Source organism: Carya illinoinensis, chromosome 6, assembly GCF_018687715.1.
Source record: "Carya illinoinensis cultivar Pawnee chromosome 6, C.illinoinensisPawnee_v1, whole genome shotgun sequence".
Classification (NCBI taxonomy): domain Eukaryota; kingdom Viridiplantae; phylum Streptophyta; class Magnoliopsida; order Fagales; family Juglandaceae; genus Carya; species Carya illinoinensis.
This window is the reverse complement of record NC_056757.1, coordinates 37,137,932-37,148,877: the sequence shown is the minus strand read 5'-3', so window position 1 is coordinate 37,148,877 and position 10,946 is coordinate 37,137,932. Positions and strand designations below refer to the sequence as shown.

The window sequence follows — 10,946 nt, the reverse complement described above, 5'->3', positions numbered from 1 at the left end:
GAATTATGAGGTATTTATTTGGGTGCTGGTCAAAGTTGGACCCTTCCACGTAAGTCCACGTTTTATTTTTGCCATCTTGGGATAAGAGAGTAATACTAGTAGGTAGAACTATTAAATATAGGAAAAGTATAGTTGTAAGTATAATTGTGTACTAATCTGTACACTAATATGTGATTAGTTAAAATGTAGATTTTATTGAAAACAGTGTTAATTTAAATTTTAAGTATGAATAAATCAGTATTGGTACACAGATTAATGCGCGACTGTGCTTGTATGTAGCAAAACTCTTGAATATATAAGTTGTGGAACTGGTCTTCTCTCTCTTGCTCTCTCTGAGGCGAGAGAGGTGAAGGAAACTCTTGTTTTGAATAAGGATAGTCTCCTGGTTTTCGGATTGAAGGAGTTAGGTTTGTTATCTGTAGTATAGAACTGTCTTGAGTTCTATAGAGTTTCTATAGTAAGGGTGGTCCAAGTAGAGAGATGAAAGAGAAGAGCGAGCAGTCTTCTGAGCCATAAACTTAGCTACACGCTAGAGGCAAAAAATGGCTGACACTATCTTGGAGAAATGAGACAAGCTGAACTTGACTGAGGCTGAACAAGCGGAAGTCCACTTTGAGTTGAAGAGATAACATTTCGACGAGGCAACCTCTGCCTATTGGGACTCATTGTGGCAGAGAAGGTTGTCAACAGTGAAGCCTTCAAAACTACCATGACCAGAATATGGAGATTGTGAGGAGGGATCCGGTTCAAAAGAGTAGGTACAAACCTTTTCTTGTTAGAATTCTAAAAAGCAAGTGATATGACAAAGATCAAGCAGGGTAGACCTTAGATGTTTGATCATAACCTGATTTGTCTAGAGGATTATAATGGATTAGTTGCTCCTAAGGATATGAGCTTTGACAAGGAACCAATCTGGGTTCAACTTCACAACATACCCCTTGGGGGTATGACCAAGCAAGTGGGGAAAAATATAGGGGAGTTGGCAGAAGAGGTCCTGGAAACTGATGTTGATGAGGAAGGGATTGGGTGGGGGCCTTATCTACGAGTCAAAATAATCATCAATATTACAAAGCCCCTGATAAGAGGTGCAATGAGTTGCTTTAATGGGAACCGAGTATGGATAGCATTTTGCTATGAAAGACTTCCATCTTTCTGTTTCAGCTATGGGATTGTCAAGCATGGCCCTTCAGGGCCTTCAGGGTGTGAGAGGCCTATGCAACCAAGCTTCATGCATGGCATAGAGGAGCCTCAGTATGGAGCATGGTTACATGCTTCATACCAGAAGAGTTCTGCCAAAGAGACACAGGGAGAGCAAGGTGGGAAAGGCACTGTACCAGCTCGAGCTTCAGAACCAAGGGAGGGAGATGATGACGTGGAACAAGCCCAGCTGCCACAAGAGAAGAAGTCAACCAGTTCTGATGTGGCTAGAGATACGCAGGACTCCTGTCCACATGTAGGTCTGCCACTGTTGACAAGACTAGACTCTCCAAGTCAACCACCAGGTACTTCTCCCATACTTTGTTCTAAAGTCTTTTTCAAGAAAGGAGGGTCTGTTAATATAAAGCATGGGGATAAAGTAGGAGGCCATACGCTGGGGGATACTGACATACAGGGGGAAGGAAAAGTTGGCAGGAGAAAACAAGAAAACAATTTGGGGCAAAAAGAAAATCACGTGCCTAAAACAGTACACAAAATCCCAACCCAAAGATGTAAACCTCAGGAAATGTCTAATAATGAGAGGAGTGTCCTAAATGAGATAGAAATGAATGTTGAAACAATGGCCAATGGACCAGGTTAGGGGAAAACATGGAAGAGAAGAAAACTTATTGATCATGACAACTCTCTAATCTGCAAGAGGAAAGGCAGGATACAGATGACTTTAATAAACAAGCTACTAACCAAATGAAGAGAAAGGGAATGCATAACATGTCAACAAGAAAAAAGCTTAAAACTAGCATGATGTTAATAGATGAGGACTTGACTGAAGGGGCAGTGGCTGGTGATCAACCCTGCCCAACACAATGATTTGCATTAGTTGGAACTACCGTGGGCTTGGGAACCCACGGGGAGTCCATGCACTTCGTGACCTGGTCAGGAAGGAAGTTCCCATGATCTTGTTCTTGCAGGAAACTAAATTACATGGGACTAAAATGGAGTATGTGAGAAGACAATTGGGCTATGAATGTTGCTTTGCTGTGAGCAGTGAAGGGAGAAGTGGGGGATTGGCACTCATGTGGCAAGAGGAGACAAATTTGAGTGTGCAAAGCTACTCAAGGAACCATATTGATGCTATGATACATAGTGCAGAAAATGATAGGCAGTGGCAGTTTACTGGTGTATATGGTCATCCTGAAACAGAATTAAGACAAGAGACTTGGAGTACAATTCGATCCTTGAGGGGCACAGAACCTGTCCCGTGGCTGGTGTGTGGTAACTTTAATGAGGTTCTATGTTGGCAGGAAAAGAGAGCGAGTAGGGACAGACTTGAAAGACAAATGGGAGCCTTGGCTGGGAACTGGGGATCCAATTCAGCTACTTGTTTCTAGGACATCCTCAGTTCAACAAGCAGGTGGAGTTGACCAATAAGACACTGATGGAAATACTCAAAAAGAAACTTAACGACAAAAAGGGAACTTGGGTGGAGGAATTTCCTGGAGTTCTATGGGTATACCGGATCACAGTGAGGACCTCGACGAGAGAAACCCCATTCATCCTCACTTATGGTCATGAGGCGATACCACCGGTTGAGGTCGAGATCCCCACCTAAAGGGGTGCAACACTTCAAACAAGACTTTAAAGATGAGCAATTAGAAGAGTAACTTGACTTGCTGGAGGAGGTTAGTCTTGAAGTTGAAGTAAGGACAACCATCAACAAAAGGAGGGTAGAACGATGTTTCAACAAACGCCTAAGGGCATTAAAGGTCAAGGATCTCATGTTGAAACAGACGGGAATAACTATCCAAGACATAGGAGAGTTGGGTCCTCGATGGGAAGGCCCCTATTTGGTCACTGCCAACAACTGCCCGAGCTTCTATTGGCTTCGAGACTCCCAAGGGAACAAGCTATCACACCCATGCTGAGCACCTACAAAAGTTTTATTGCTAAAAACTTTATAACTTGTAATTTACATTTCCATGTCAACAGTGTAAACTTTATTAATAAAAGTGTGATTTTTCAAAAATAAAGCACGCCTCACCTAACCATATCTTGACTCCTTACTCCATCAACATAATCTCCATTAAGGAAATCTCCATCAATGACTACTACTTACCTCCCCACGAGGTACCAAAGGGATGAGTTACATGTAAGGCTGCTTTACCCCTCTTGCGGCAGAGATTGGGCCAGCCTTTGGTTGCTTGACATTTACCTTGCTTGTGATTGTTAACAAACAGGAGCAGGTTCAATCCCAAACTGCTTGGTAACTTACCTCCCCAAAAGGCGAGATATGCCTTAAGGCCATCTTAGCCCTCCCACGATGGAGAAAGAGTCTAGCCCTTCGGTTGCCCATCAACTTACCCCGATCTCTGCCACGATGAAAAGTAGGGTCAGTACTAGCTTAACCCAACATTTACATTCACTATGATGTCAACAGGCAGGAGCGGGTCCAATCCCAAACTGTCCAACAACTAACCTCCCCATGAGGGTTAATAGGTGGGCAGGAGGCCCAACCTTCGTCATGTGGGAAAGCGAGTCCAACCTCCCCCTCCCTCGGCAGAGAGCAGGTTTAGTGTTCGAACTCCCTGACATGACTCATGGGATGCCATCTCCACCAAACAGAATGCCAAGCAACTAACGCCTCACATCTCCAGCAAAACAGTCCAGGTTTGCGAATTTCGCACTTGTAGACTAAAGATAAGTTATATTAACTTGCTCATTTTTTCCCAGTAGTATATTAAACTCCTTAGCTACGTGATGACTCGTTCCCCCTAGGGAGACCAAAGGGGAGAGTTGAGCCTAAGGCATCCCAGCCTCTCTCCCCGCAGATTATGGGCCCCGTCTCTCCACTACATGGCTTAATTCCCAATGAGCTCCGCCCCCCAAGCTGACGGTAGCAAATTGGGACTATATGATTATGATAAATAATAAATTATGCTTATGGGTTGTTTACGATATGAATGACATCGCCCCTCAGCCAATACACTCCCCAGAGCAAGTGAAAGAAAAGCTAAAAACGAAGAATAAGCCATCGCTGGAGACATTATAAGCGGGTGCATTGCAGTCTATTGTCTTGAGATGTTTTTTGGAGAGATCCTTAGTCCTTTTTACAAGATCACTAGTTAGGGAAAGCTATAATCCTGATAGATCGACATCGGAAGAATAGATCTGCAAAGGAGAAATAGTCAACCTGCGCCTCTGGAGTAGTGTGTCAGGGCCACGCGCCGGAGGTATGGAGGTGGAGTCGGGCCGATCTGAAGGATCGAAGGGTGGGATTAAATATCTAGATCGAATCATAGTTGACATTACTTAAATGTCAAACTAAAAATGTTATTTTAATATTTATGTCTCATTTAGTTATAGATACGATAAGATAAAAGTTAAATAAAATATTTTTATAATATTATTTTTATTTTAAAAAATTAAATTATTTATTATATTTAATATAAAAATTTAAAAAAATTGTAATAGAAGCTTTAGCTTAATTTAAAAGAGTTCTTCCACAGAGCAGTCACTATAACAGCGCATTCAGTGCACTCACTACATGGCTGCTTCTGTTTGTTCCATTCTTTTTAAAACCCAAAACTAGGTTTTGATTTGATAGGATTTGAAATTGGGTTTCTTTTTCACAGTTGCACTCCCATTCAAAATCATCCCGCGAAAGAGCTGTAAGGTCCCTCAACAGCAACCTACGGCAGCAACGTCGCACCTAGTACCACCCGATGACGCCGTCACTCTCGTTAGCGCCACCGAACACCGCTCCTCCGTCTGCCCAATGCTGTCGCTCCCTGCTAGCTTGTTGAATAGAGCAAATCTGGGAGGGTATACAGCGACACTGCTCTGGTGGAGCTTTGTTTCACCGTCACCCCTGCCCTCTCATGGTAACATTTCAAGGTCTATTTTTCCTTCCATATTGGACGTTGTTCTTGTAGATAGGTGAATTTAGGGTTTTGTAATATGGATATTGCGGCTTAGGGTATGGAGAAAAATGCACGAGTGTGTTTTCATTTGAATGTTACTTTCTCCCCCTTTGTAAAATATGCAAGTTTAATGGTAGGATTTCTGAGGAAGAGCTTAAGCAAGTTTAATGGTAGCATTTTTTAATTTGAGTGGTAGATTGGAACAAATTCATTCCCTGTTAATGAATATGTTTTGGATGCTCTCCTTTAGCTTCCAAATAAATCTATATCCTTCATTCTGTTCATGAAATTTATTTATTTATGTTTCTTTGTTCTTAAAACTGAACATTAGCAAACGATTCAAACCTGTTCGAGTCGTACCACACAATTAACAGTCCATCACATGTGACAGGCATTGCATGTGATAGTTGTCGTACACAAGCAATGTTTTGCATCATCAAGGAATGTCGTAAGCATGAATGACGTAAACTCCAAGCCTATCTCTCCGGCTTGCATAGATTCAAAAGACTGGAATCCACTTTTCTCGAATGAATTAAGTTAATTCATCAACAAAACACGAACGAACATGCTTCAGATGATATCCTCTCCTCTGTTGTTTTGTTTTTAGTTTTTTAAAAGCAATCCCCTGATATCAAGTAAACCAATAAGAATCATATCAATGCAGAAACAAGATATCACTACTAGCATCTAGTCATTTACTGAATCTTTGTGTGGGGATTATCCTCAACTCCTCTTTCGAAATATTACAAAACAAGGGAGACAAAATCAAGATTCCCTGACATTGTCTCTGTTTTGACAGTACTAAATTATTAGTTCATATTTGTCTCCATTTTAATCTAAATGTTGTCTTGATGGAAACAGTGATTTTGTACTAGTTTTATTGATTATTGCCAATTATTTGAGTACTTGTATTTGGAGGTAAAGCTTATTATATTAAGGAATATGTACTAATTATAATCAGTTTCTGTGTAGCTTTTGCTTTTACTTTGACTAGTACTTAGCTTTCCAATTCAGTGTTATTGGACTTGTTCAGCTGTTCTCCTACCTAGCTTATTCACTATTTGTTTGTTCTACTTCTATATCATTTTGAATCTCGGGTGTCTTAAATACTTATATATTTTGTTAGTTTCATTACATGGAGATCCCTTCTCTTAGACTTATAAAATGGTGGATTCAAGTTTTAAATATAAATAAATTTATATTTATCCATGGATTTCAAAAATTACTTTAATTGTTTAACTTCAATGTGTTCCATGAATTTGTAGCTTCTCACAACAGTTACCGTTGAAGAACCTGCACCTTGACTCAAGGCTATCTTTAGTTTTATTGTTCCTGATCAGAGGTCTGGTAAGGTAAGAAAAATATTTGTATTTTTTTGTCTGGCCAGTTAACACATTTGGATCATGTTATTGTTTTGCTTCACTTTGATAGAAGTTATCAGTACTTTTGTTGGCAGGTTGAACTCAAATTGCAGCATGAGTATGCTGGAATAAGTACAAGCCTTGGGTTGATTGCCAATCCAATTGTGAAATTTTTTGGTGTTGTTGGAAACAATGTTGACAGTGTGTGTGAGTAACTGTGTAAAATGACTTCCTTTTCTCTTTAATGAACAATAATTCGACCAGTCTGTTGTAATTGAGTGCTATATGCTCTGCTTGTATGTATGTCTTGATATGCTTTCCTTGAAAAATGACAGGATGATGTTGGTAAATTCAGGAATGATAAAGGGGACGCCCTTAATGCTTCATACTACCACACTGTAAGCCCATTGACAAACACAGCTATTGGTGCAGAGCTGTCGCGAAGCTTTTCAAGCAACGATAATACCCTCACACAGCTATTGGCGCAGAGCTGTCGCATAGTTGTTTTTTCTTGTTTTACATTCTATCCGAACACTTGAAATGTAATAGATTTTTTTTGGCACCGATAATGTGATATGTTATTTCTTAAGTTTTGGTCACGTTGCAATGAGTGAGAGAATCTATGATTGAATGTTGGATAGGCAGGCTTTATATCATTTACAATTTATTATAAGAAGCAAATAGTTCTCGATGAAACTGTAGAAGTTCCATTGCATCTACGAGCTATTATCACTCTGTAAATCCAAGTTTAAGGTGGGGAACTGATTCAGAACAGTAGTGCCACGAAGAAGTGGGACTTGCTATGTGACGCCCCCAAATCCCCACGCCCGAACACGGGGAAATCGAGACGTCCGGATGGTGACAACCCGGACCACCATCCTAACGACGTGTGCCAAGTGTGTGCAAGAGCGACAAAGTGCACAAGACAAACGCAGCGAGAAGCAAGTCAATAAATAAGTACCAGAATTTTTCTTAATGAAATACAAACTGTTTAAAACATACTTAAATAAAATATTACAAGAAACACAAATACAAGTTTGAAAACAGATAAAAAGCACAGCATCAGCAACCCGGCGGAGCCGCATCCTCGGGCTCAGCCTCCTCCTCCTCTTCCTCGATCTCTGCACCAAAAGCTACGGAACCAAGAAAGGTTCCGCAGGTAAGTATGACCCAAACACTACCAGATGAAAATACATACAACCCACACAACAAGAAAACAAGATCAAACAAACACACGCCCCGCTACACATATATTTTAACACGCACGCCAAAACCCAAAAGGCCCACCAACCTCCATAAAGCCACACCTCGCCATTATCCCAGATAATGGCCCAAACCACCATTTTTCCCAGAAAAAGGATCATAACCGAAAAACCATACCACAACCCGCTCCGTATGCACCATGATCTCCCCTAGGGATCATCCGCACACCCTGGCTCAGTGCCACACCGTAGAGAACGGCTACGCGTGCGACACCTAAACGAGCGATGCCCAGACTCGTGCCATGCACGTACCGGGCCGGGCCATCCTCTAGCCCTCGCCAGCGAAGGGCCACGGGATCGGTGAATAGAGCGATGCCTGGACTCGTGCTCAGCACGTACCGGGCCAGACCCATCCTCTAATTTCCGCTCCCGGAGTCAGTGAGTAGAGCGATGCCTGGACTCGTGCTCAGCACGTACCGGGCCAGACCCATCCTCTAATACTACTCCGTCATCGCGCAGGGCCTCAGAATCGGTGAATAGAGCGATGCCTGGACTCGTGCTCAGCACGTACCGGGCCAGACCCATCCTCTAGTACCGAACTCGTCAGCGCCCAGACGACTACTCAGGGGATGTCACTCAGTATTGACCGCTCCCGAGTGATCAGAGGAGCTCCACCGTGATAATAACCCATCACGGCTTGGGCTCGTGAGACACACGCACCCAAACGCCAAAACGCCGATAAGCATGATGCACATGCACGCGATATGCAACGCACACAAATAAAATGCAACGCACGCCACACGGCCCAATCAAAACAACCAAACACAACCAACCAAACAAACACTCCGTCCTCAATCCATCCGACCCCCGAAACTCCTCGGACTCAGTCCGGAATCAACAACCAACAATAATCAATTAAATATATAATTAATTAAATAAAACCATTGAATGAGCAATATATATTAAAATCTGAAAATAGGGTTTGGAAAATACTTACAGCGCTATACGGTATTTTTAGAAAGCTCACGGTGTTGCAAACGGCGGAAAAACAGCAACGTCACAGTGAAAATTCACTGTGGCCGTGGGTCCGAAAAACCCACTTTTGAACGGGGACAAACTAGGACACGAGATTGATAGGGTATGGTCTAGAGGTGGTTGTGAAGCTATAGGAAGTGACGGACGGCCGTGGGTGGCGGCGGAATGGCCGGAAATGGCCGAAAATGGCAAATCGGAAAACAAGCTCGTGGGAGCTGCTCCGGTGGTCGATGGAGGCCGGAAATGGGTGGGTTAGGACGGCAAGAGGTCGGTGATGAAGTGGTGAAGAAATGGTGGCCGGAGGTGGAGCGACGGCGGCGGATCGGAGGAAAAACCGTGGAGGCTTTGGAGAGCTTTTCCGGCCAAACGGCCGGCCGGATGGGGGTGATTTTCGGTGGGGAGGTGCGCCGGAGGTGGACGAACCGAATGGCACCGGCGGTGAGCCGCACGGTGGCCGGACGGCGGTAGATCGGGGGCAAGACCAGTCCGGCGTGAGGGAGAGGGAGGAGAGAGAGAGAGAGCTCGGGGGGGGGTGAGCCGATCGGGGAGAGAGAAAGGGAGGGAAAAAAGAAAAGGAAAAAAAAAAGAAAGAAGAAGAAAAAAGAAAAAAAGGAAAAAGAAAAAGAAAAAGAGAGGAAAAAGGGAAAAGATGTAGGGAAAAGATGAGGCCCAAACCTCATTCCGGAAAGCAAAACTAACCCGCCAAAAAGATTAAAAAAAAAACACAAAACAACTAAATAAAACACAACACCAAATGAAATAAATTAATTTAAAAACCAACATTAAAAACGCAAATAAATTAAAATAAATAGCTAATATATTAATTAAAATAAAAACAATTATTTCAGCGAAAATACACTCAAAAACGGGTCATCACATGCTACCTTGTTTGAGGGGCAGTTGGAGGCTCTTCAACAATAGCAGTCCAAGGGAATTCAACTAAAAATTCTTGCTCTGTTTAATAAATGCTAAATGATAGACACCGCAAGAAATCAGACCAAGAAACACCAAACAAAAACACGGTTCTCCATATTTTCATCACAACAGTTGGAAATTTATTGGAATCAAAACATCATAAGTTAATTGTAGTCCAAGTACAAACAGAAAACATAGGGGGAGTACCATTACATTTGGTCCATACAAAAACCATATAGAACATACCCATCTATTTACATGTTACAATTTATTCGAACCAAGCCAAAACTATTACAATAGATACAACCTAGCACAAACACAATAATTTTCTCTTTTCCTTTTGAAGAGTTCTCTCTCTCTCTCTCTCTCTCTCTCTCTCTCTCTCTCTCTCTCTCTCTCTCTCTCTCTCTCTCTCTCTCTCTCTCTCTCTCTCTCGGGCCGCAAGATGTCATCCCACATCTTTCAAACTACATTTTCTCTTGTACAAATGTTATCTTCTAGCAAATGAAGTATACAACAAGTACTTCCATTGTGCTTTGAATACAATACAGCTATTTCAACCAACAAAAAAATGTAGGTGACTCGTGAGTTTTTAGGGCTCAGATGCTACTCCCTGCATTTAAATGAGCATATATGTGAGTCCATTTCAGCCACCAAGAGACAAGACTTGAATTACTAATACTTCATAATTTGTTTGCCAACAAAAACTAGTTGACTCACTATCTTCCTTGGGTAAAATAATGAACACCAAAAAAGATTAGCTTTTACTTTTAGTTGCAAACCTTGATAATTTCCTGGATCAGCAAAAGATCAAAAGAACAAGATCAGGCAGCCAACCAAAAAAAGCAAGAAAAAGCATCTCGTCCATACACAAAAATTTTGCAAATAGTACAACCGGTTCACAATTGAAGGGGTAAGCTGAGCATATCTCCTATATTTGTGGAAGTACACTAAATAAAAGGAAGGGTGTATAGAAATAACAATTAACCTCTAATAAATGTGCAGTTCAACTCTATCTATGTTCGCCAAATGCAAATCTTCACGAGTAATAGAAAAAGGATAAAGAAGAAATCCTCACATTGTTATTATTAAATTCTTGAAAGACTTGTTCAATCTACCTGTGTCTTTCTCTTAATTACCACATATGCTTAGAGATCAGAAAAATGTATATGTATGTGCTAAGAGTCTTTGGTATAGCTCAGTGTCATTTAAGAGTCAAGATGACTGAGCGTAGTGCTTAATGGTAGCTGTAATCCACAGTAGAAAGGCATATGCAAATTTTTTCTAATAAAAAATTAACAACGTACTTAAACAGCCATTGGGAGAGCTCGGTACAATCTCTCTAAAAACATAAGCAA

The 10,946-nt window shown here is 41.7% G+C and overlaps 1 long non-coding RNA gene across 1 annotated transcript; it reads left to right on the top strand.

The window, feature by feature from the left end:
* Positions 1-4,782: 4,782 nt before the first annotated feature.
* LOC122314212 lies at positions 4,783-7,035 on the top strand. Its single transcript, XR_006243642.1, has 4 exons — positions 4,783-5,036; positions 6,341-6,427; positions 6,532-6,643; positions 6,772-7,035. It is a non-coding gene; the product is annotated as an uncharacterized LOC122314212 (long non-coding RNA).
* Positions 7,036-10,946: the final 3,911 nt, after the last annotated feature.